The following is a 26,601-nucleotide window of genomic DNA, read 5'->3' on the forward strand; positions in this document are numbered from 1 at the left end:
CTGGAAAAGGGGGATAATGCTCAACCCATGGAGCTGCTGTGAGGAAACTGCTCAGCACAGCACTTGGCACATGGAAACCACTGAAATAGTAGCTACTGTTACTTAAGTACCCCTCTTAAGGAGGAAGAAACTGAGGCCTGCAGAGGCAAACCAACTTGCCCAAGGTTATAGAATACATGCAAAACAGTCTGGACTAGAAGCCTGGTCTCCAAATTCCCAGACCTCTGTTCTTAAATGGAATAGAGGCAATGAAGTGGGAAGTTGTATAACATAAATGTGCACAATTACATTATGTCCTGTAGTTATTTTTGGCTTAAAAGTTTTATAAAAGTGGTATATGATTTTCAGAAAGTTAAAAAAACTACACAGAGGGCTTCCCTGGTGGTGCAGTGGTTAAGACTCCGCCTGCCAATGCAGGGGACACGGGTTTGAGCCCTGGTCTGGGAAGATCCCACATACTGTGGAGCAGCTAAGCCCGCGTGCCACAGCTTCTCAACCCTGCGAGTCTAGAGCCCATGCTCCGCAACAAGAAAAGCCACCGCAATGAGAAGCCTGTGCACTGCAATGAAGAATAGCCCCCACTCGCCTCAACCAGAGAAAGCCCATGCGCAGCAACGAAGACCCAACGCAGCCAAAAATAAATAAATAAATTTATTTTAAAAAATATATACAGAAATATATTTAAAAAATGAAAGTCTTTCCCATACTAGCCTCCAGAGGTAACCAATATTAACCTTTTGGAACACAGTCTCCGTAAGTATGTGGTGTATATAAAATCACACACAGAAACACACCCCTGCCCTATAAACTTGCTTCTCTCCTTATATTTGTTTTTTACGTCAATATATGTACTCTTCTCTTTTTAAAAGCTACACTTAAAAGTATTTTATTGTGCCATAAGTTACCCAGCTCTATTGATCTGTAGTCAGATATTAGGAGTCTCGTGGCTGAAACTGGAAGAATCCCAATTCAAACTAGCCTTAGGTAAGGAGGAAATTGGCCCATTTAGTCATATTTGCAGAAGAGTGGGGGGACGGGGCGGGGGCGCGTTAGCCTCAGAGGGTGCCTGGGACCAGGGCCTCTAACCCATCAGGACTCCCTGTCTCTTCGTGTCTCATCTCTGTTTATTTCAGCATAAACAGCTTCCTTTATAGACTAGCTTTACCCCCTGTGTGGGAGGCAGAATTGGCGGCTCCAGATCGTATCTTAGCAGCTTCCTGACCTGACAGGAGATGACTCTTTTGTAACAGCTCCAGGTGAAAAAGTCTGCCTGAGTCACAGCCCCACTGCCTCACTACCTGAAAAGAAAATGACCCTTTTCTGGGCCAAGACAAATCGGTTCACGCTGGATCACACACCCACCCTTCAGGCCAATTGCTGTAGTCACAGGAAGTACGGTGATATGTGATTGGTTCAGCTGAGATGAGCACTTGGGTGCAATGTTCCCAGAGGGAAAAATTCAAGAAGACAAAATATCAGTAGATGTTAACTATAGGCTGCTTACAGTTTTTAATGATTATAAAACTGTTTCAGAGAATATCCTTATAAATACATTCTTGGCACTTGAATGTTTATATGTATATATACACATGATGAAAATAACTTAAAAATATTTAGAATAAAATTATGCTCATGTAGCATACACTAATCACCTGTTTTGCCCAGCAGCTCTTCCTTCTTCTGCTCCAAAAAAGCACTGTTTCTGCTTCCCACTCTCCTTCTCCACTCCACTCCAGACTTCTGGCTGAATGGAGCTGCCGCCTTCCTACAAGATCCTGTATCCCTGACCCTGGTGATAGGTTGAAGGGTGAGCACCTGGTCCAAATTAGACGAGTCATGACCAGTAATAATTCCCCCTACCCTGGTCACAGAGGTTGGTCTGCAGTGGGTTTCTGACCATTCAGAGTCCTCCCTCAGAGAAGAGCCCTTTTCCTTTTAGGTGGTGGGATTGAGAGTCTTTGTCACTGAAAGCTGCTGGAAGCCATGATCCCTCACTACAAAGAAAGACTGCAGTAGGAGAGCATGAGGCCAATATGCCATGGGGAGCAGAAACCCGAGACCCAGAGAGTCTTGGTGGAGCTCAGCATTCCGGTTCCAGGCCGTAGGGTCCCTGGGGCGCCCCAGTTGTCTACCCTGCCACGGTTTATGCTTAGTTGGTCAGCTTTTCCTTTGATTCTGTGAACTGGCATGCTGTCCATTCAATATCCCCCACAACACATTTTTTGTTTGTTTTTAGCAGTTTAAGTTGGGTTTTCATCACATAAACTCGGCTACTAATAAATTCAAGCAATTCAGAAATGTGTGAGGTGAAAGAGTTTCCCTGTTCTAGTCCCATTCTCCTCTCCTAAGTAAACAATCATTGCCTACTACAGTGAGCTTGGAAGACTTTTATGCTCAGGAAAAAACTGATAAAATGGTATTTCAAAAAGAAACTCATTTGTGTAAACTTGTATTATAAGGATTTTATTGCAGTACTGCTTTTATGACACTGAACTATCAATACTTCTGTGTTTTCTGTACAAACTTCTATTATAAAACATATACACAATCTACAGATTCAATGCAATCCCTATCAAACTACCACTGGCATTTTTCACAGAACTAGAACAAAAAGTTTCACAATCTGTATGGAAACACAAAAGACCCTGAATAGCCAAAGCAATCTTCAGAACAAAAAACAGAGCTAGAGGAATCAGGCTCCCTGACTTCAGACTATACTACAAAGCTACAGTAATCAAGACAGTATGGTACTGGCACAAAAACAGAAATATAGATCAATGGAATAGGATAGAAAGCCCAGAGATTAACCCACGCACATATGGTCACCTTATCTTTGATAAAGGAGGCAGAAATGTACAGGGGAGAAAGGACAGCCTCTTCAATAAGTGGTGCTGGGAAAACTGGACAGGTACATGTAAAAGTATGAAATTAGATCACTCCCTAATACCATACACAAAAATAAGCTCAAAATGGATGAAAGACCTAAATGTAAGACCAGAAACTATCAAACTCTTAGAGGAAAACATAGGCAGAACGCTCTATGACATAAATCACAGCAAGATCCTTTTTGACCCACCTCCTAGAGAAATGGAAATAAAAACAAAAATAAACAAATGGGACCTAATGAAACTTGAAAGCTTTTGCACAGCAAAGGAAACCATAAACAAGACCAAAAGACACCCTCAGAATGGGAGAAAATATTTGTAAATGAAGCAATTGACAAAGGATTAATCTCCAAAATTTATAAGCAGCTCATACAGCTCAATAACAAAGAAACAAACAACCCAATCCAAAAATGGGCAGAAGACCTAAATAGACATTTCTCCAAAGAAGATATACAGACTGACAACAAACACATGAAAGAATGCTCAACATCATTAATCATTAGAGAAATGCAAATCAAAACTACAATGAGATATCATCTCACACCAGTCAGAATGGCCATCATCAAAAAATCTAGAAAGAATAAATGCTGGAGAGGGTGTGGAGAAAAGGGAACCCTCTTGCACTGCTGGTGGGAATGTGAATTGGTACAGCCACTATGGAGAACAGTATGGAGGTTCCTTAAAAATCTACAAATAGAACTACCATATGAGCCAGCAATCCCACTACTGGGCCTATACCCTGAGAAAACCATAATTCAAAAAGAGTCATGTACCAAAATATTCATTGAAGCTCTGTTTACAATAGCCGGAGATGGAAACAACCTAAGTGTCCATCATTGGATGAATGGATAAAGAAGATGTGGCACATATATACAATGGAATATTACTCAGCCATAAAAAGAAACAAAATTGAGCTATTTGTAATGAGGTGGGTAGACCTAGAGTCTGTCATACAGAGTGAAGTAAGTCAGAAAGAGAAAGACAAATACCGTAAGCTAACACATATATATGGAATTTAAGAAAAAAAAATGTCATGAAGAACCTTGGGGTAAGACAGGAATAAAGACACAGACCTACTAGAGAATGGACTTGAGGATATGGGGAGGGGGAAGGGTAAGCTGTGACAAAGCGAGAGAGAGTCATGGACATAAATACACTACCAAATGTAAGGTAGATAGCTAGTGGGAAGCAGCCGCATAGCACAGGGAGATCAGCTCGGTGCTTTGTGACCGCCTGGAGGGGTGGGATAGGGAGGGTGGGAGGGAGGGAGACGCAAGAGAGAAGAGATATGGGAACATATGTATATGTATAACTGATTCACTTTGTTATAAAGCAGAAACCCACACACCATTGTAAAGCAATTATACTCCAATAAAGATGTAAAAATATATATATATATATATACACACACATATATATTCTGTAAACTTGTTCTCCCTTGTTTGTTTTCATGTTAATATATGTAGCTTCCTCCTTTTAAGAGCTACATAGCATTTCATTATATCATTGTGTCATAATTTATCTAGTTTTTATTGATCTATATTTGGATTGTTTATGAGAACTCCCTTGGTTGAAAGTTGAAAATCCCAACTGAAACTAGTCTAAGCTAAAGAGAGAATTGTGTAATTGGATCCTGGATATAGCAGAGTGACTAAGTACGTGAGCTCAAAGTCAGGTATCTGTGTTCATTAAGCAAGTTACAATTTGACCCAGTTTCCTCACCTGGAAAGTGAGGATGATAATAGTAGTTATTTCATAGGGTTGTTGTGAGATGTAAATAAGATATATGTAAGGAGCTCAGAACACCTGAAATGTTGGCTATATTATACAAAACTATACTTTTAAGAAAAAACCCCGCTGTTTTTTGGCTTTATCCCTGATCCTATAACAATATATCATGATATTTTCCCAAGTCTGTACTTCATTTTATTTTTATTTATTTATTTATTTATTTGCAGTACGCGGGCCTCTTACTGTTGTGGCCTCTCCCGTTGCGGAGCACAGGCTCCGGATGCGCAGGCTCAGCGGCCATGGCTCACGGGCCCAGCCGCTCTGCGGGATGTGGGATCTTGCCGGACCAGGGCACGAACCTGTGTCCCCTGCATCGGCAGGCAGACTCTCAACCACTGCGCCACCAGGGAAGTCCTGTACTTCATTTTAAAGAGAACAGTATTGTATTCTATTATATGGACATACAATTACCTATTATGCAATACTCTAGTGATGGACATTTCAGTTACTTTTCATTTTCCACCATCACAGATAATGTTGCACATATATGTGTGTGTGTGTGTATATATATATATATATCCTTTTTTATTTGTGCAAGCACTCTGTAGGATAAATTCAAAAGACTGGAATCACTTAGTTAGAAGATAAAAAAATTTAAAATATTGAAAGAAACTGCAAAATTTCTTTCTGAAAAGGTTGTGCCTAATTACATACTCCCTGTGGTGAACTAGTGCCTAGTCTTTTCATTTTGTGCAATGGAAGCAGTGCTGCCCAAATATGCTCACTCAGAGTTGTACTGAAAACTCAGATTTATATCCATACTTTGTTGAAGAAGTCTCTTTTTTTACCCTCTTAAAAAGGTTCTCATTATAAAAGTGGTATGTAATCATTAGAGTCATCCAAAGTAAGTGGAGAAAAGAATAGCCCACCAGTCCATGGAGAGTTCTGAAATAGAAGATCCCAGAGGACAGAGTTCTCGCCAGTCCTGCTCATCATGGTTTCTTCAGTGCCTGGGACAATGCCTAGCATAGTGCATATCTGTTGATTAAAGGAAGAAAAAAATAGCCCAGGAGGCTTCACAAAATAATAACAAAACCACTAACCTCCCTGAATTCCTTCCTTCCCCCACAAACTGGCAAACAAATACACAACCCACACACCACAAAGGAAACAAGGTTCTGACTCTCGGCCAACAGTGAACTGCAATTTTTTCCTTCATTACTCTGAAAAAGCGAATGAGACTGAATGTCCAGATGATCTTGAACAAACTCTTGGAGCATATCTCAAACTTGGTTTAGGTCTTTTGTTAAGTATCCAGTTTATATCTGATTATTCCCTCAATTATGCCATGAACATTTGTGGATATCTATTATGTACTGAGCACTGGGTCTACAGTGAGGAATGAAACATAGCCCTGTTCATGCAGAGCCTATAGGATCATACTCTTAAGTTTCTCTGAAAAGCAAACAACTCTCACTTCTGGAAACTAAAAACCTGATGTCTGCTATAGACTATAAATTCCATGAGGCTAGAACACTTACCTGTCATCTTCTCTACTATATTCCTAGCTTGACGTACAGCAGGTGTTTAATATCTATTTGTGGGCTGGCTAGCTTAAGTCAGTTCTGTTGGCTTCTGTATTCTGTGGCCAGATTTAGGAAGGTAAGAGTATTCTGAACAGCAGGAGAGTCTGAAATTCAGGCGGTAAAGCAGGTTGCAACAGTCAGAAAGAAATCACTCTCATTCAACCTCCAGGGACAGCCACTTCCTCACCAGGTGCGGGACGTGGCTCACCTGGCCATGAGTCTTGACATTAAGTGATCTACATCCTAGTTTATTGGAATATTTGATCAACAGTATTTATTTTTAAGAAAGCACTATTTATTTATCTTTTTTTTAAGGTATAAAGTTATTTTGATACACTGGGTTTTGTTTTGTTTTTCTTGGCTAAACCAAACACTTTTTCTGTCTGTGAAGCCCAAGTATGAAATACATATTCCTAGAGTTTGAACTAGTACAGACTGAAGTATAACTGGACCAATGTCCTTTACAGATGTGTAAACTGAGGAGCAACTGGGTTGAGAGTTGCCCAAAATGGCACTGTCTCTCTGGATCTGATCAGTAGACATCAAGTTGGTAATTACCGCTAATCACTGGTTCGGCATTAGCTTTCAGTTTTGTAATTTCCTCTTCTCCCTTTAGAAATTGGCAAGGATGGCAGAAAGCTGGAGTAGATAGATGAGAGGTAAAACTAACAAATTTCCTTGGAGCATGAGGAATTCTTTCCAATAGTCTCTATCACAGTGAAGGTGTTCAACTGAGATGGTAAGAGAAACCACAGGCCAGGAGGATTAGAGCTGTGAACCTGACACAGGTACTTGTGGCCTTGGTTGGCTTTCTGCATCCTCAGCTCTGATGAACTGCAGCTTGAGAAACGTGGGCCCCATCTTTTGCTCTGCCTTCACATGCCCTAGAGTAGAGCACCCTATGTTACTACTTTTATAAAAAGCTGGTGAAGTAGATCTCTCTGGACCCTTCAGATCATCTCCATAGATGAGTCTAAAATGCAAATCCCACTAAAATATATGGGATAAATATTTTCCACCATGAATTAGATTTGAATATTACATATTTCAAAGAATAAAAGTAGATTTAAAATGTAGAGCACCAAAAATAGGGCACCGATTAATCATGTTAACATATAGAAATGTATAATAACAGTGATCAGAGGCCTTGAGGTATTATACTTATTTAATATTCAGCAGACTTTTTTGTGAAATTAAGTTTATACAGTATTAATTTGTATGTATGCATAGTAATGGCCATTTGCAATCACCAATAACTGGATCATTTAAATGACCAAAGTACATAATTCCCCATAATTCTGTAAAGGCTGTCTTTACATAAGGAAGTTCTGTTTTTTTCTGTGTTGAAAGTGGTAATATGTTAATACACATTTTTTTAAAGTGATACACAAGAAGTAGGTGGACTGTGGAATTTCTTCCTATAGAAAAAAGTTAAAGTGATCTGTGGATCAAAAAGATTGAGAACTCTTGTTACAGGGCTCCTTTCCCCTGTTGCTCCCCAAACCCCCAATCGGGATTGATCCTGACCCACACTGAAATATTCTCTTAGTCACAGGGTCTCAAAGGAAAATAAAGGATCAGATAAAGAAGCTAAAGATATGTTTAACTTCCTCCCAGCTCATTCCTGTTCTTGTCCACAGACTGTCTCTGACACCATCCCCCATATTTATATTGTATACACAACTAGATGACACAGACAAGATATAGAAGGAAAGTAATTTAGAGACACAAACGACTCATTCTTATCTCCTCCTATAATGCCCAGATCCAAGCCTTTGTTTCTACATTCTCCATAGTTGGGGGAAGCAACATATCTACATGACATTTAGAAATATGACCAATTGGGCTTCCCTGGTGGCGCAGTGGTTGAGAGTCCGCCTGCTGATGCAGGGGACACGGGTTCGTGCCCCGGTCTGGGAGGATCCCACATGCCGCGGAGCGGCTGGGCCCGTGAGCCGTGGCCGCTGAGCCTGCGCGTCCGGAGCCTGTGCTTCGCAACGGGAGAGGCCACAACAGTGAGAGGCCCGCGTAATGCAAAAAAAAAAAAAAAAAAAAAAAAAAGAAATATGACCAATCACATCTGAAAGCACATCTGAAATCACATCTGAAGCATTTGCCAATGACTGGATCATTTACACTGCTAAATTACCATAACTCTCACAGGCTATCTTTAGAGCAAGGAGTTTCATTCTTCTGTCTTGAAATTGAGATAATATTCAATTTAATGTGTCTAATAATTGCATTCACTATAGTAATCTTAATCCATAGAACTGAAATTACAGGCAAAGTTTATGAAGTTCTATGATCTAAAATGCCACCCTTTAAATTTTGTGAAAAAAAAAGGCAACTGTTTCTTAGTACTCTAGCATATTCAAAAGTTGATTTTCTTATTGTAGAGATCATGTTTATACATTTATGATAAAATTAGATTCCATAGTTCTGTGGCTTTTTTTTCTGTCTCCAAGTAAAATCAGGTTTCCTTATATGGAGAAATAAAAAAATTAAGGAGGAAATACATCAAAAATTAACAAAATTAAATAATTTTACACAAATTTTTCTTCAAGGAGTATATACTACTTTTATAATTATGATAAAATATGCCTTTTAAAAATTCGTTTTCTTAAAAGAAGGAAGAAATATTACATATTAAAAAGCCATGAGATGAAAGGAAATTTTATTTGAACCAACAAATCTAAGGGCCAGAAAGAGCCCACCAATAATCTTTTACAGACTTTTGCCAAGTGTTCTCCCCGTCACGGAATAATTCCTGGCCAGTGCTGAGCCACAAGGGGGCAGCGGCTCCCTGGGAACTGGCACTTGCCAGCAAATCATGCAGCTCAGCCTGAAACCAGCTCAGTCATGTGTCTCTAGTGCATGGCCACTGGCCTGGGAGAGTCACATTTCACTTGCAAACTGCTTTTAAAGACTCCTGCTTTGATTCTTTGAAGACACTGTTTCTATGAATAACACCGGATGAATGGTCCAGTTGGAGCTCATGCGGGGTCAAGGACCTAGGTGAAATGCTGACAAACAGTTTTACCCTCTGGAGTAGGGGTCAGGCAAATGCTCTCAGATTGTGGCTGGAAAGGGTGGAATTTGAAAAGCTGCCAGAGGAGGATGGTGCAAGCTTAGGTGACCTGAGCAAACAGCTCTGACCCGACAGGCCTAAGAGAAGACTTGTTCTTCCGTGGTGGGCAGGTTTATGAAGAAGCTTCCAACCTTTCTTCTCTAGGTTTTCTGCCTCCTGTCCCTCTCTGGTTCAACGTCTTTCATGCTGACAAAAACTTCTGCCCTAGTAACCATATCCATTAATTCAGAAAATCCATAATATCCAATATTAGCTTGGCTATTTACAGTTTCCAAAGTCTTTCCTACTTTATAAACCACTTTCATGTATGTTTATCACCCACTATTTGAAATGCTTTGACTTTTGACCCTGACTTAAATTAACTTTTTTTTTTTTTTTTTGCGGTACGTGGGCCTCTCACTGTTGTGGCCTCTCCCGTTGCGGAGCACAGGCTCCGGATGCGCAGGCTCAGCAGCCACGGCTCACGGGCCCAGCCACTCCGCAGCATGTGGGATCTTCCTGGACCAGGGCACGAACCCATGTCCCCTGCATCGGCAGGCGGACTCTCAACCACTGCACCACCAGGGAAGCCCAAATTAACTTTTTTTTTAACTGGAAATAGAGTCCATATACTGACCAAATATAAAAAAACCAGTGAAAGGTTGGGGACCAAGTGCTAAGGACATTGAATTGGCCTGGCAACACAGACCAAGCTGCAGGGTAAACAGTGTGATGTGGGCAGAATGGAAGTGTTAGATTCTGGGGTATGGAGCTCAGGAACGCATTCCTTTCTGAAAAGGAAGGGCAAGGTGGCACTGTAGAAACATTTGCCACTCAAAGACTTTCACAGGCATCCATGCACGTGAAATTGACAATGAACAGTTGTGAGACAGATGACCCTAACTTGCAATGTCATATGTTAGTCTTTGGAGGAGTGAAGAAATCCTTTGTTTGCCATAAGGTTGATTTATTAGGAAAATAAATCATAAGTTGCAACATCTAGGCCATGGAGAAGAATATCACAAAAGAAGCATGTGTTACATAGTTTTTAGGGCTGTGTTGTTTTACATACTTAATATACATATAATTGGAATTTTTTGATCTTCGAGAAGGTATCATTCATCTCTGCCTTGGCAGAGATGACGGGAAGACTGGGATCTCCATCTGTTGGTACATGACCTCTCCCTCCATGTGGTCTCTTCAGTAGGGTAGCCTGACTTATGTGGTGACTCAGGGCTTCCAAAAGTTCAAACATAGAAGATTCCAGGCCTTCTTTAGCCTTAGCTGCAACTTTCTGTGAATCTATTTAAAATTCTATCAAGTGGGTTACATATTAGAGTTTCAAGCTGTGATCAGCAGTATGGAAGACAGATCCATGGCAGAGCTAGGAGTAGGAAGAAAGTTTTTTGTTTTGTTTTTCGGTACGCGGGCCTCTCACAGTTGTGGCCTCTCCCATTGTGGAGCACGGGCTCCGGACGCGCAGGCCCAGCGGCCATGGCTCACGGGCCCAGCCGCTCCACGGCATGTGGGATCTTCCCGGACCGGGGCACAAACCTGTGTCCCCTGCATCGGCAGGCGAACTCTCAACCACTGCGCCACCAGGGAAGCCCGGAAGAAAGTTTTTTTATACACAGTATCACTTATCAGCTAGCCTATCTCATATGACTCATTTTTAAAAATGAAATTGAAATGCAATCTATACATGCAAAATCTAGTGTAGAGCTTGAATTTACACACATACACGCGCGCACACACACACCCACCCATCTTCTTTACCACCTGAAGGTATTCATCATTCTAACTGCTATCACTTAGATTTTGTTGACTGGTTCATTTTTATTTATATTCATCAGCACTTTCAGTGCTAGCTTGGGAAAGAAAAAGAAAACAACTCTATTAATATTGCTGCTTGTGAGAACTCTCAAAGCAAGAAAGAAATCAACCTAAGCAGTGGCACTCTTTCTAAAAGGAATCAGGTCTTCTTGCTACGGAAGACCTGCTTTCAGTGAGGCTGAGTGAACAGTGAAGCAGCTCTGATGGCCCAAGCCCTGCGCACCAGGCTTTCACATGCAGTATTTGATTCCACTGCTTTCCATTGCTGGCTGGTGACCACTATGTCTATGCCACATTAAATTTACCACTCAGCTTTTTTTTTTTTTTAATGCACCAGTGTAAAAGGCTGATTGTACAGCTTCCTCTCACTGTGTCACTGTAGGATAAGTCCAGAATTAGGATGGGCTCCAGTAACAGTGTTGATCAGCTTCTCAATGACGTCCTCAAGAACTCAGGCTCTTTCCACTCCTCCACTCCATTGTCCTTAGCTTCACCTAAGGTCGATTTTCCTTAGAGTTGTAAGTTACCTGCCCAAGTTACCAGGGCTACAGTGCTTCCTTGTTGAGGCATACCTGGAGACAGAGGTGGTACAAAAGGGGGTTGGGGATGTCCTGGAAGCCATTAGGTATGAGACACCAAGTTAAAGGTACAGGAGGATGCAGATGGTACCTTAGTGAGCGCAGCAAAGTCCCTTGATCTTTTGATATCGCCTGTCATCTTCACAGCTGCAGAGATACAGAGCATCTTGTCTGGGGCCTGAAATGTCTGCTCTTCCCAGTACTTTGGAACAAGGAAGAAAGCTTAATAGTAACATAATTGCTGGGGCTGTATTTATTTGAGCTAACTAGGGGCTTTCCACTCATTGTTTTTTTTTATTTTATTTAATTGAAGTATAGTTGATTTACAATGTTGTTAATTTCTGCCGTACAGCAAAGTGATTCAGTTACATATACACACACACACACACACACATACACACACTTTTTTAAATATTCTTTTCCAGTATGATTTACCTCAGGATACTGAATATAGTTCCCTGTGCTGTACAGTAGGACCTTGTTGTTTATCTGTTCTATATGTAATAGTTTGCATCTAAGCTAACTAAGCTTCTCATTCTTGAATATTTTAAATCCAAAGGGGCAGAAATGATGCTAATGGGAATCCTCCATTCTTTAAAGTTCCTGCAGCTCACTCATTCACAGGTGCACCTGACTGTGCACAGGATCTATAGCCAGGAAATGCCAGGCAGGGCTGCTTTATTCTCTAAGGGGAAAGGTAACTGCCAGAGTCAAGGGTCCTGAGGCCGGGACTGTGCCCCACCTTTGCTGGGTGATAGGCACCTACGACTGACATCAGTCAGGGTCCTGCCACAGACAGATGCCACACCAACAGAGGTCCATGGAGGAAGAGGGTTTAATATAAGGCTATTTACAAGGTGTGGGTAGGGTTAAGGAAACAAATGAGGAATGCTGAGACCTCTCAGGGCTAGAACACCCCCTACCCCAGGTCTAAAGAGACAGGGGGAGGGAGTAGTTACAAAGCTCAGAGACAACAACTGAGAAGAGGCACTGAACAGCTGGGTCCTTCAGTGGAGGAATGCAGCCAATCTGAAGCCCAGCTGGAAGGGAGCCAGGGCACTAAATACCCCAACCCTTCTCTTCTCCCTCCTCTATCTTCTGCTGTTGCCTCCCATTTTCCTAACCCAACTCAAAGAGAGAGCACCAGGGATCCTTGTTGAGAAAGTGGATCTGGTGGGAAAAAATGGAAAATACCCAGCACACAACCCTTTCATTCATCATTGCACAACTGGTGTCTGCCCAAGGAGGGGACTTTCTACCCACTGGGCGAAAGGAAACAAAGAAAAAATTAAGTACCAGTGGTACCTCTTGAGAATGCCAACCCAGGCTCCCACATACGGTCAAAGTGGATTTAACCTATTTTCTTTTCTGCCTCTGAACCCCCCTGGGTCCCAGCACTGTTCATCACATAGTAGTCGTGCATGCAGGTTTCACAAAACAATTCTATTCTATTTCTGGGGGTTACTAGGGTGCCACTGATCATCATCACCGTTGCCCAGCCCATATGTCTAATTGTGAGGGCCATTTTAGATTTCAGCTGAAAGTGTGTCTCGGGGAAGCTTTCAAGTTAACCCAGGCAACACTGATAAAGATCTTAAGAAAAGGTGGTGAACACTCCCACCCAGTCACTGAATACACAAGCCATGATTAAGGTGTTTACCTATAGTGCAGACAAAAGAAATGGCGTCACTTTGAGCAAAGTGGTGAATAAGGGCATATGAGGCCTGTTACCTACAAATTTCTCTCCATCCCTGCATCATGAAGAAGTGGACTTACCCCCCCTTGAAGCAATTGCTGGTGCTTGAAATCTCAGACTGGAAAAGATCCTGTCCTCAGAAATGCAAAGATCCTGTCTTCATGTAAAATTTTAATAATTTGTTCATCATGAATTTTTTGCATTAATTCTGATTTGTTAGATTAGTAACGTATTATTCATCTTGATTGCTGAGTTTTTTGGCCACCACTTACTTGCCTCACTCTAATCCTGGCCCTGCAAGGGCCTTGCTTTATGAAACTTTCTGGTGAAGTTTCTTTGGAGAGCTTACCTATTGCATTGTGACTAGGAATTGGTTTAGAAATTTTTCATATAACTTTTCAGGAATATAGCTAGTTTATAACAGAAGTTACAATTCTTTTTTTTTTTTTTTTCTTGGTGTTTTGGAGCCCTTAGGTGCAACCAAATACCTCCAGTACCACAGGGTGGGTCTCCAACTCCAGGGCTATCACTGCTTCTCCCCCAGCTCTAAAACTTTGCCCAAGCCAATGGGCATTCTTTATACTGACCAGAACTTTGTTTAACCCTGGGTGGGAATTAAAGTTATGTAAAAACAAACAACATTTTAAAGTCTCCCTATTTTACTTTCATCCTGGCCTTTGGTTATTCAAAGTGCCTTTTTAACAAACTCTGACAGAAATTGATACTGCAGTAAGCTAAAGCCGAAAACAAACAACCATATAGGAGAAAAAAAAAGAGCACCTAGGTTCAGCCAGAGCAGAATGAACAGACTCCCAGGAAGTAAAACCCAGTTCTTTGCACTAAACTCACCCACCTCCACATCTTATCACCGAAAGTCAAATCCTGGCAGTTAGCCCTTGAACCCCCATCCCAAGCTTTCCACTGCAACAGTCTTTCCTAATTCAGTGCTAAACCCAAGGCTCCAGAGATGCCAGATTTCATCCTGTGTCCCTCCCCCTTGACAGCCTGAGCAGGGGCTTCACACTAACAGGGCAGAACAGAAGGTTGGGTGCCAGGACACTCCCCAGCTACTTGAGTATTTGTGGGAGATGCACTGGATTCTCTCAAGCAACAGATCAGTAGGCAGGCCAGCAGGGAAAAAGACAATAACATAATTTGTACTTGTACTTTCTTAAAAGAAAAACAAAAGGGACTTCCCTGGTGGCACAGTGGATAAGACTCTGCACTACCAATGCAGGGGACCAAGGTTCGATCCCTGGTCAGGAAAGTAGATCCCACATGCATGCCGCAAGTAAGAGTTCACATGCCACAACCAAGGAGCCCGCCAGCCACAACTAAGGAGCCCGCCTGCCTCAACTAAGGAGGCTGCCTGCTTCAACTAAGAAGCCCACGTGCTTCAATTAAGGAGCCGGTGAGCCACAACTAAGGAGGCTGCAAGCCACAACTAAGGAGCCCGCAAGCTGCAACTAAGACCCAGTGCAACCAAATAAATAAAGTGTTTAACAATGTCAAGCCCATCCAGCACTACCAGCATACCCTAGCTGCCCGTAGCTCTCAGACTGTTTGATACGCTGGTGCTGCCTGCAAGGTCTGGGTATGGAGGACCCCACTGCACTATGTCTGAGTATTTTCCCACTGCATAAGCCCACAGACTGCCAGCATTTTGCCTCTGGCCTGGTGTACACCCTGGATCTTTGGCCATTTCCATCTTACATCTCCCAGAGCCCAAGCTGGTTTGAGATGGCACAGGGGTGACCTTTGAAACTGGCCCAGGCTGGGCCTGGAACACACCATCCAGACCCAGAATCAGCCTGAAGGACCAAGCTTCCTGGGGTTGGGCAGTGAAGCCTTGACAAGCACCAAGCTGGCTATTCTCCCAGAGGCAGAGCACACTGCAGCCCTAGAGGCCAGGAGTTGAGTCCCTTGGAACAGGCTGAGCTGTCGGATTAACAGCTGCAAACTAGGGGGTGCAGGGAGCCTCTTCTGGACCTCCTCCAAGCCAGCCACAGGTTTTGTGTACTGGTCTTGTTACAAACTGTTCAAATAGTAAAGTCTTGGGGTGTTCTTGCCTCTCCTGCTAATGCAGGATCCCAGCCCCCTGCAAAGTTCTCCCCACTCCTCATTTTAAATAATTCTGGATGCCCACAGGGACCTTCTCTTGGGTCCTTAGGATTCAATCAGCTGAGTTACAATGTTATGTCCCTGGACTCTGCTGCCAGCATCCTGCACTGTCCCCCTGCACTACTGAGGTGCAGGGCAAAGCAGGGGGAGAGCACCTCATTCCCCATTTTAAATTTTACTGTTATTAGGGTATTTAAGAGTCACGTAGTAAGCCAAAAAATAGCCCCCAAAAGATATCCACGTCAAATCCCTGGAATCTGTTAAGGTCTTTGCCAATGTGATTAAATTACCAATCTTGAGAGGAGGTGCTTATCCTAGTGGGCCCTAAATGCAACCATCTGTATCCTTATAAGATAAATACACAGAGAAGAGCCAGACATACAGAGGAGAAGGTAACATGAAGAGAGATTTGGAATGATGAGGCCACAAGCCCAGAAATGCTAAGGCACATCAGAAGATGGAAGAGGCAGGAATGGATTGTTCCCTAGGGCCTCCAGTGAGAGTACAGTCCTGCTGACATCTTGATTTCTGATTTCTGGACTCCAGAATTGTGCCACGATAAATTTCTGTCGTGTTCATCTACCCAGTAATGGTAATTTTTTACAGCAGCCTCAGGAAATGAATACAAATAGTGTTGCTTATATTCTCTCACTGTCTGACAGAGGTTTTTGTTTTAATTGAGTGAGTGTTCTTTAACTGAAAGGTCTTTTAGTTGTTGCTCCCAGCACTCAGACATGAATATATGGGGATCCTGGGATGAGACACCAAGCTGATTAAAAATTCGTACATGGAAAAATACCTTTAATACACTAAAAGACCCTAGAAAAATACTTAAAACAATTGTGACAGACAAAATGCTAATTTTCTTCACATAAGAACTCTTACAAAACGATAAGAAAAATACCAACAGAAAAAGAAACAAAATGGATGAAGGCTATGATTAGGCAGTTCACAGAAAAAGCTTTTAAACATGGGAAGACATGTTCAAATTCATCCATCATTAAAGAAGTGCAAATAAAACCAAAGTATCATTTTTTCACCCATCTCATTGGCTAAGAGTTGTACTGCTTGATTTTTTTTACTGCATCTATATTTCTCTGTCAATAAAATACTTTAAGCAAACCTACATGTTAAAAATAACATATAATAATAGATTCTGAAACCAGAAACCTGGTTTCAAATCAAGACAAATTTTCTCATTTATTCAAAATTTACCTAAATCTTGCTTTATTTCAACCCTTCTGAGATCCTTAGGTAAATAAACTCTTCCTGCTGTAAGAAGTCCATGAGTATTACACAGAATATGCTTTAAGAGCATCTTTCTCCTCTTCCCTGTGCTGCCATCAAGAAGAAAGTTGGCATGGATTGTTCAAATTCTAGGACTCTTATTGGGTCAAGTTTACTAGCAATTAATGTACGTTAAAATGTCACTCATTTTGGGTGTGGGAAGACTGAAACTCTTTCAGCATTCTCTTCTCTCCATGCTGAAGAACTGGAAGGTGTCAGGGCCCATTCCTAGCTGCTGTGTGTGTGTGTGCGCGCGAGCCCCAGGTTGTAAAATAGTGAATGGACACAGGGTCTGCTTCTCCCAACAGTACCCAAGGCCAGCCCAGCCATCCTTTGTCTCTCCTCTTCCTTCAATCACTGACAGGCCAGAGTCTGTTCTCCTTCCTGCTTCCCTTTTGCACAGACACACACAGTGCTCACTACCCCAGCAGTAGTCTAAGCCAGCTCAGTAGTAGGCAGTGACAACAAGTACCTTCTATCTTGCTGCCTGCCTGCTTCTTTCTGAACACTCTCTGTGTCTTGCTGGATGTGTCAGATTGGCTTTTTGCCTGAAGGTTCTTAGTCCTAACCAGACTGGCCAAAAAGGACTGATGCATGCATTTCAGTTCAAATCACCCAAGTTCTTCTTACTGAGTTCCAGGTCCAAGCCCAGTCAGCAACAAAGGCACACCAGCTACTCCTGGGTGTAAAGCATCAATGCAACTTCCAGACCCTATATGCTAAATGGGGAGAGGACTTGCTTAGATGTGGCTGAATGCTCAAGAGCAGCTGGCCTGCAGCTGAGGGGACTGAGGAACATAGAAGTGGACTTGGATTTGATTTAACCCACTGCCAGGGCATAGCAGGGGCTCAATAAATGTGGACTGAGGTGATGACTGAAGTTGGAAAGACAAAAGAAACACATAGTGAATACTGTTTTCACAATACAAGAACATGTCATCAAATACTACATTATGAGACGCAGCCGAATTTATTAGGAGATTGTACTAGTTAGGATAGAGACTATGCTACTACAACAAAAACATCCACAGATCTGACTGGAAGAGGATAGAAGTTTATTTCTCTCTGGTATAATAACAACCATTTAGTCTAGGCTACCGAAACAGCGCTACTCTGTGAGGTCATTCAGAATCAGTGCTTCTTCCACCACTGCTTAGGGCTATAGTTCCCAAGTTGGCCCAAAGAGCCTCAGTGAGCTCACAGGAGCACCATGGGACGTGTCAGATTTTTGAGAAAAACACAGTAATCCTCAACATCTGATATATACCACATAAACTACTAGCTTGAGGTAGTTCAGTTTCAACATGAGATAGCACTACTTTCCTTGATAATATGAGATATTTCTGAATCTAGGTTTTTGGTGGTTGTTGTGATAAAAAGCAAGTCCTCTAAGAAAATCAATGTGGAACAGGGAATGGGGTAGTGGTGTCCAATCTGATTCCAAGGTTTGAGGAGTTGTGCAGTGCCCCATAGGTATATACATTCCATCACCAAGTGACTGCAGTTGTTTAAAGTAAAATATTTTTCTTTCAGTTTATGCATATTACTTGTTACAAATGTCTACTAAATGTTGGGAGACAATTCTCCATGGATCTCTCATGGTTTTGCACATGTTGTAAGCAGAGGCAATGACTGCCTTTGATCCAGGCTATCTTTTCAAGGATGCTTGTACAGGTGGCCCTCGAACAACATGGGGGTTAGGGGTGCCAACACCAGTGCAGTCAAACATCCATATATAATTTTTGACTCCCCCGCACCTTAACAACCAATAGCCTACTGCTGACCACCTTACCGATAATACAGTCAATTAACACATATTTTATGTTACTTGTATCAATATTATATGCTACACATACACTATTATACAATAGTACTACTATATGATAATAGTACCGTTATACAAAATACATGATACTATATATAATATTATTGTACTCTTACAATAAACTAGAGACTATATCAATACAAGTTAATGTCATCTGTTTATGAGATTATCTGTCAGTACCTAACATCCATATTATTGTATATGATATGAAACACTGTAGATACTATGTGAATTACTAACTCTAGACATCACAAATGAAAAGATAATGTGTAAAAACAAATTCATATTTATATACAGATATTTATATACATATATAATAATACAGAAGCAGCAATATGATTACTTCATGGTAAGCTTAGTGTAATTGATACAATTGCTTCACAGTAGCTTAGCTTATACAGTGAATAAATCCTTATAAAAATGTTATGGCATACAGTCATATTCATAATACAGTGTTGGAAACACTTACATTTTTAAAAATCCACTTACCTATGGTGACATCGTGATATGCAGTTTCTCCAATTAGGAGGGAAGACAGAGGCATACTGTATGGTAATGTATATAACTTTGAAAGCAAAGTTATAGAACAGTAGGAAAACTAATACATTATTAATTTTATATTAAGTATCACCTTATTCCCATATAAGGTAGGCTAGCCACTTCAATACAAGTCTTGAACATGATGTTCTACATGATGATATTTAGGCAATGATGATGATGGTGGTGATGACACAGTGGTTTTTGCAGTAGTTATTAGATTTTCATAGAAAGACACACACATACATAACAAATAAGTTTATTAACTGTAGCACATGATGACTGTCTACTATTCATTAAGTAGAAGTGGATCATCACAAAGGTCTTCATCCTAGTAGTCTTTTTGCTTTTTTTTTTTTTTTTTTGCAGTACATGGGCCTCTCACTGCTGTGGTCTCTCCCGTTGCGGAGCACAGGCTCCGGACACGCAGGCTCAGCGGGCATGGCTCACGGGCCCAGCCGCTCCGCAGCATGTGGGATCTTCCCAGACCGGGGCACGAACCCACGTCCCCTGCATCGGCAGGCAGACTCTCAACCACTGCGCCACCAGGGAAGCCCCATCCTAGTAGTCTTGATTCACATTGAGTAGGCTGAGGAGGAAGAGAAAGAGGAAGGGTTGGTCTTGCTGTCTCAGGTGTGGAAGAGGTGGAGGAGGTTGGAGGGGAGGCAGGAGAGGTACACACACAGGGTGTAACTTGATAAAAATACATCCTAATTTCTTTTTTTTTAATGTAGTATAGAGGAGCTATTTATTTATTTATTTATTTTGTTTATTTTTGGCTGCATTGGGTCTTCGTTGCTGTGCGCAGGCTTTCTCTAGTTGCGGCGAGCAGGGGCTACTCTGTTGCGGTGCATGGGCTTCTCATTGTAGTGGCTTCTCTTGTTGCGGAGCACGAGATCCAGGTGCATGGGCTTCAGTAGTTGTGGCACGTGGGCTTAGTAGTTGTGGCTTGCAGGCTCTAGAGCACAGGCTCAGTAGTTGTGGCACACAGGCTTAGTTGCTCCGCGGCATGTGGGATCTTCCCAGACCAGGGCTGAAACCCGTGTCCCCTGCATTGGCAGCTGGATTCTAAACCACTGTGCCACCAGGGAAGTCCTTACATCCTCATTTCTATCTGACTTTTTTGCTTTTATATTTTTCTAAAAATGTTTCTATAAAGTATTAATCCTTCGGCCACTGTGTGCTTTAGTTTCAGCACCAGTATCATAGAATGGTCCATGTTGTAAAAGAAGTCAAAAGCAGTTTTTAATTATCAGAACCCTTCTGCCAGAGTGTCTAATGTCAAGTTGTTTTCTGGCACTACTTCTCCCATGTCTTTTTCCTCATTGTCTGGCACTGGTTCAGAAGCACTCCTGTCCAAGTCATCTCTTGTTAAATCCTCTGGTATGGTGTCTATTAGCTCTTTTTTTTTTTTAAGATTTATTTATTATTTATTTATTTTATTTATTTTTGGCCGCACTGGGTCTTAGTTGCGGCATGCCGGCTCTTTATTGCGGCGCGTGGGCTCTTTGTTGTGGTGTGTGGGCTTCTCTCTAGTTGTGGTGTGCGGGTTTTCTCTTCTCTAGTTGTGGCGCACAGGCTCCAGGGCACGTGGGCTCTGTAGTTGTGTCACGGGGGTTCCAGAGTGCATGGGCTCTGTAGTTCGTGGCACGCGGGCTCTAGCTGAGGCACGTGACCTCATTAGTTGTGGCACGCGGGCTTAGTTGCCCCGCTGCATGTGGGATCTTAGTTCCCTGACCAGGGATTGAACCCTGCATTGTAAGGCGGATTCTTTACCACTGGACCACCAGGGAAGTCCTGTCTATTAGCTCTTGAATTTCTCTAAGATCCCTATCTTGAAACCCTTCACCGCCAACCTTTTTTGCCATATCTGCAATCTCTTTCATGATTTCCTTGATTGGTTCTGTCCTAAATCCTGTGAAGTCGCGCACATCTGGACAGTGTTCTCCAGCAGGAATTTATTGTTTGGGGCTTGATGGTCTTCACAGCTTTTCCTATAATAACACAGCATCTTCAGTGGTATAATCCTTCCAGACTTCCATGATCTTTCTCTACCATAGCACTGACAATTTTTTCCATGGAGTACCATGTGTAATGAGCCATCAAGGTCCCTAAGATCCCCTGATCTACAGAATGAATTAGATGTGTTTGGAGGCAAGAAGACCACTTCAGTGCCTTCAGTGTTGAACTCATGGGTTTCTGGGTGGCCAGGGAAGTATTGTCCAAATCAAATAAATTTTAAAAGGCAGGCCTTTACTGGCAATGTAATTCCTGACTTCAAGGACAAAGCATGGACGGAACCAATCTAGAAAAAGGGTTCTCAATGTCCAGGCTTCCTTGCTGTAGTACAACCAAAAGACTGGCATCTGCTGTTTATCTTTCCCCTCAAAGCTCGGGGGTTAGCAGCTTTATAGATCCTAAACCCCGCTGCATTTGTGCAAAACAGGAGAGTTAGCCTATCCCTTTCTGTCTTAAATCCTAGTATTCGCTTCCCTTCCTTACTAGTAAATGTCCTTTGTGGCATTTTTTTTTTCCAGAATAGGGCACTCTTTTCTACATTAAAAACCTGTTCAGCCTGCTATTGTTTCTCCTCAATGATTTTTTTAATTGTGCCTGGGAACTGGTCTGCTCTCTCTTGGTCATCCTCCTGTTATCTTGACATTTTTTTTAAAGCCAAAACTCTTTCTAAAATTATCAAACCAACCTTTGCTGGCATTAAATTCTCCAGCTTTAGATCCTTCACCTTCCTTTTGCTTGAAGTCATCATATAATGACTGCTTTTTCTCAAATCATATTAGTAGGTATGCCTTTCTTATAGCAATCCTATACCTACAAAAAAGCTATGTTTTCAATATAAAATAAAAAGTTATTTCACAAAAAGTACATTTTCATGTATACTGGCATAGGTGTAGTGATGCTTTCACATATTTCCTTTTCTTTTCTTTTGTTTTTTTTTTTACAATGGTCTTTATGCTGGATTCATTTATCCTGAAATGTCTGGCAACCGCAGCTACAGATCTCAGTCTACAGTATACATCAAGCAATTCAGCTTTTTTTTGAAATGTCAAGACTTTTCTCTGCTTCCTGGGAGCACTTCCAGCAACACTAGTGGCACTTCTAATGAGTCCCATGGGGTTATTCAAGGTTTACAGTATTGCACTAAACACGAAGAAAAATATGCAAGAACTGTAAGACATCACTTTTTACTGTGATAAGCAGTTTAGTGGAAAGATGAAGTGCTCACGTGGAGACGATTAGTGTCACATGGCATTTTAAGTGGATACCCACAAAACTTGAGCTCACCACAATATTAAAAGGAGGTTAACTATTATAATAGTACAATATGCACTATAGTTAATTTTATGCAGTTTATGATTCAATACTGCATATTTATGCTTGTTTATATTTCTCTCAACTGCAAAAGGGCCATGTACTATCTATAAGTCTTTGCACAAGTTTTGATAAATTTTAACTCTTGTTAATAGATTTGTGTATATTTTATGGTAGAAAATGATCAAATAGACTAGTATCTATACATATTTTATACATTCATGACATATCTTTTTATTATTTTTTTCAATATTTCTAGGCTACATGGTTAGTCTGTGAATTTTTCAAATTGTTGCAAATCTCCAAATAATTTTCCAAAATGTTTATTGAAAATAATCCACATATAAGTGGAACTATGCAGTTCAAACCTGTGTTGTTTAAGGGTCAATTGTATCTGATAATTTCTTATTTTGCCTCTCTGATAATTATACATACTTCACTCTGTAACCTTTCAGTATCCAGTCCTATATCACTCTGCCTTGATCAGGCTTTCCCAGTTATAAGCCTGACTTCTCACAATTGCCTATCAGACAAATGGCTTCTAGCCTAGCTGTCTAATACAGCAGTAACTAGCCACATGTCACCACTGAGCACCTGAAATATGGCCATTCTGAAATGAGATATGTTGTTAGTATAAACTACACACTGGACTTCAAAGACAATATCTCACACACACAAAAATATAAAATTCTCATTAATAATTTTTACGTTGATTATATGTTGAAATAACATTTTGGATGTATCAGGTCAAATAAAAATATTATTAAAATTACTTTCATCTATTTCCTTTTTTTAAATATAAATTTATTTATTTATTTTTGGCTGCATTGGGTTTTCGTTGCTGCGTGCAGGCTTTCTCTAGTTGTGGTACAAGGGCTTACCACTGCAGTGGCTTCTCTTGTTGCAGAGCACAGGCTCTAGGCACACGGGCTTCAACAGTTGTGTCACATGGGCTCTAGAGCGCAGGCTCAGTAGTTGTGGCTCATGGGCTTAGTTGCTCTGCGGCATGTGGGATCTTCCTGGGCCAGGGATTGAACCTGTGTCCCCTGCATTGGCAGGCGGATTCTTAACAACTGCACCACAAGGGAAGTCCCATCTATTTCCTTTTTATCTTAATATGGTGTCTAGAAAATTTTTAACTGCATATGTAATTCACATTATATTTCTACTGGATAGCACTAGAAAATATATTCCGTGAAAATATCAAAAATATTTTGGGAAAATATGCAATATAGGACATAATAATTATTAAAAGCATTTCAGGTTTTGAGGTGCCTATATATAAAGGTATAAGTCAAAAAGTAAATTAAGAATTTCCAGTGAATTATCTATATCTAATGTATAATCGTGGAAGTCAACTAAGAAGTGAATTGCCAGTTAGTTGGGAAATGGAAAAATAGATTGGTATTTCTCCACAAAAGTACTTTAAAAAAGTAAAATCACATCTGGACACTTTTATTTTTAAAAAGATCAGGTTTATTTAAGAAAGGAAAAGCTTTGGCTTATTACTCAGTTTAAAAACAACAGTAAATCATAAAAGGTTGATCAGAAACATCAAGTTCTCCCAAAGAGTCAGAAGTCAAGAAACAGAAAATGCCCCACATTCTTAGCCCACTTCCTGTCCTTAGAAAACAATCTAAGATGAAACACTGTTTGTGAGCAAAAACAGCATGAGTGACATTTTCAAATGCTTGCCTTCAATCCTTAGAGAATTCCTAATAGAATATAGAATATTATATTACAATATAGCTAATAGAATATAGCTCTATTGTCTTAACAGGAAGACATAAACTGAGCTGTGTCTCCTCAAAGGCCAAACAGTATCTTGTGTTCCAAAGGAAACAGGGGTTCTTTAGTAGGTCTAGAGAGGACTACCGACAGGAAACCCTACCAGAAACAGGCAAAATGAGGACCTCTGGTTATCAGAAAATATGAAGTAAAAGAAAACTACTAGACTCCTGAAAAATACAATTTTCCCACTGATAAAATCCCAACAACACTCCCCAACAGAAGATTAAAGAGCCTAGTCCAAGGACACAGGATCCACTTATAGGTTCAACAAACACACACTCAGTGTCAGACACTGCATGTCAGGCACCATTCTCAGAGCTGAAAATACAAAGTCATATTAAGACATGTTCCCTGCCTCTGAAAACTGAATAGTGTAGTGAGTGAGGCAGGCATATAAATCAACAGTTACTATCTGGTATACACATTCTGTCAGAAGTTATTTAAGGAAAATATGCCATATATAGTCACAAGGATAGATCTAAATCAGGGGCTCAGCGAACAGCCTGCAGGCCAAATCTGCCCTCATCTGCCATCTGCTTTTGTAAATAAAGTTTTATTGGTTTACGTATTGTCTATGGCTGCTTTTCACTACACAACAGAGTTCAACACACAACAGGTAAGGTAAACAAAGACTAAAATATTTAATATCTGACCCTTCACAGAAAATGTTTGCCAACCTCTGGTCTAAATCAAATTGAGGGGTCAGGTAAGGTATCCTGAAGGAGATGAGAGTTAATATAAGTTTTGCAGAATAAGTGAGATTTACCTGAAAAAAGTAATAAGCACCCTTTTCCCTATTACCCATTTTTGAGGAGGCATGGGTGACAGGGCATTCCAGGTTGAGGGAATGGGCCCATGGAAAGGCAAAGAGGCCTAAAACAGCATAAAGAACTCAATTTTACCCTAGAGAACACAGAAAAGCTGAAGGCAGCTCTCAGCAGAAACACATGGCATTAACAATGAGTTCTCAATCATAAAAAACACAGCCAGTGTTGGTTCTTAGGCTTTCTCTTAGCCCTGCCTGCCCTCAGGTGAAGCATGCTGTTCCTGACTTCAAGGTAGGAATACACCCGAGTCAAAACCCAGGGTCTGCCTGCTTTGGAGCAGCCAAACCTCGATTCTCTGCTTTGCTACGTAGACAGGAGGCCAGCTCTGGGTGAAGTGTGTTACAGTTTCTCTCCAAACCTACTTTCACCTAGACAGACCCCAAGGTGTATATCTGAGAGAATCAAAAGCCTGAGCCCTATCCCTCAATACAGTACACTAAAAGCAAAAGCCCTATTTTCAGGGAGTATTAGAACTCATACTCTATTTTAATGATTAAAAAAAATTCGTCCTAATCCCAGAGTCCTTCAACAGCCTCTAAACATAAGAAGATCTAATAGAGGTGTATCACATTTCATGAATGAATCTCTGGAATCAGACAAAGGAGAAATCAGAGATGCTCATTCCCTTTTTAAAAGTACTGTTGTCAGGGGCTTCCCTGGTGGCGCAGTGGTTGAGAGTCCGCCTGCCGATGCAGGGGACACGGGTTCGTGCCCGGGTCCGGGAAGATCCCACATGCCACAGAGCGGCTGGGCCCGTGAGCCATGGCCGCTAAGCCTGCCCGTCTGGAGCCTGTGCTCTGCAACGGGAGAGGCCACAGCAGTGAGAGGCCCGTGTACGGCAAAAAAAAAAAAAAAAAGTACTGTTGTCAGCTTTACAAAAAGATTCTCAATGCATATAGATGTATATATCTAAGGCATTAAAGCAAGGAATACCTTATAATTAAATTTAGCTCAAAACATCAACGATAATTTTGACAATATACTTTACAATTAAAAGGAAACCAGTTCAAGAAAGATACCAATGCAAAGATAACTTTCACTAGTCTTATACCTCATTTGGAAATCTCACAGATCACATGGTCTTAGTTAATTAAAGACTCTTATTTCAGACACAGTGATGTCTACCTGATGCCACAATTTCCATAGAGTGTTCATAAGTTGTTCAGGATCTTTATGTATTCCAACCCAGCAGCCATTAACAAAAATATTGGTTGCACTAAAATGCAACACCAAAAGCATTCTGTACTTAGTAACCCTATAATAAGCTATAACTAAAGATTAACAATAGTTTTTTGCATCTATACACACTCAGCAACAGCTGCAGGAGAAATTTCTTCTAAACTTCCATACTCCATTCTTCTAAAAATACCAGAATTGGAGATGGTTGAGATCCAACTGAAATATAAGCCATCAGAGCTAAATTCTTCACAAGTCCTACAGCATGGCCCTTGGAATAAATAAAGTACGTATTACTCATACTGATTTAACATGCCTATCGAAATTCTTT

General features: G+C 41.1%; 2 protein-coding genes across 13 annotated transcripts in view; one reads left to right on the forward strand and one right to left on the reverse strand.

The window, feature by feature from the left end:
- LOC101286016 (RE1-silencing transcription factor) overlaps positions 1-26,601 on the reverse strand; it is a 167,613-nt gene that overhangs the window by 134,528 nt on the left and 6,484 nt on the right. For 5 of the 12 annotated variants that reach the window (XR_007477136.1, XR_007477138.1, XR_007477135.1 and 2 more), the window contains one exon: positions 13,808-21,140. The exons of 2 other annotated variants lie outside the window; for them this stretch is intronic. The gene's annotated coding sequence lies outside the window, so the exon portion shown is untranslated. Of the gene's footprint in view, positions 1-13,807; positions 26,542-26,601 lie in introns of those variants that run through there. 5 more of the 12 variants (XR_007477133.1, XR_007477130.1, XR_007477132.1 and 2 more) reach the window with 2 other exon arrangements.
- Positions 1-26,601, forward strand: part of SPINK2 (serine peptidase inhibitor Kazal type 2) — a 208,017-nt gene that overhangs the window by 26,299 nt on the left and 155,117 nt on the right. The window lies entirely within an intron of this gene.

This window comes from Orcinus orca, chromosome 4 (assembly GCF_937001465.1).
Source record: "Orcinus orca chromosome 4, mOrcOrc1.1, whole genome shotgun sequence".
Lineage (NCBI taxonomy): Eukaryota > Metazoa > Chordata > Mammalia > Artiodactyla > Delphinidae > Orcinus > Orcinus orca.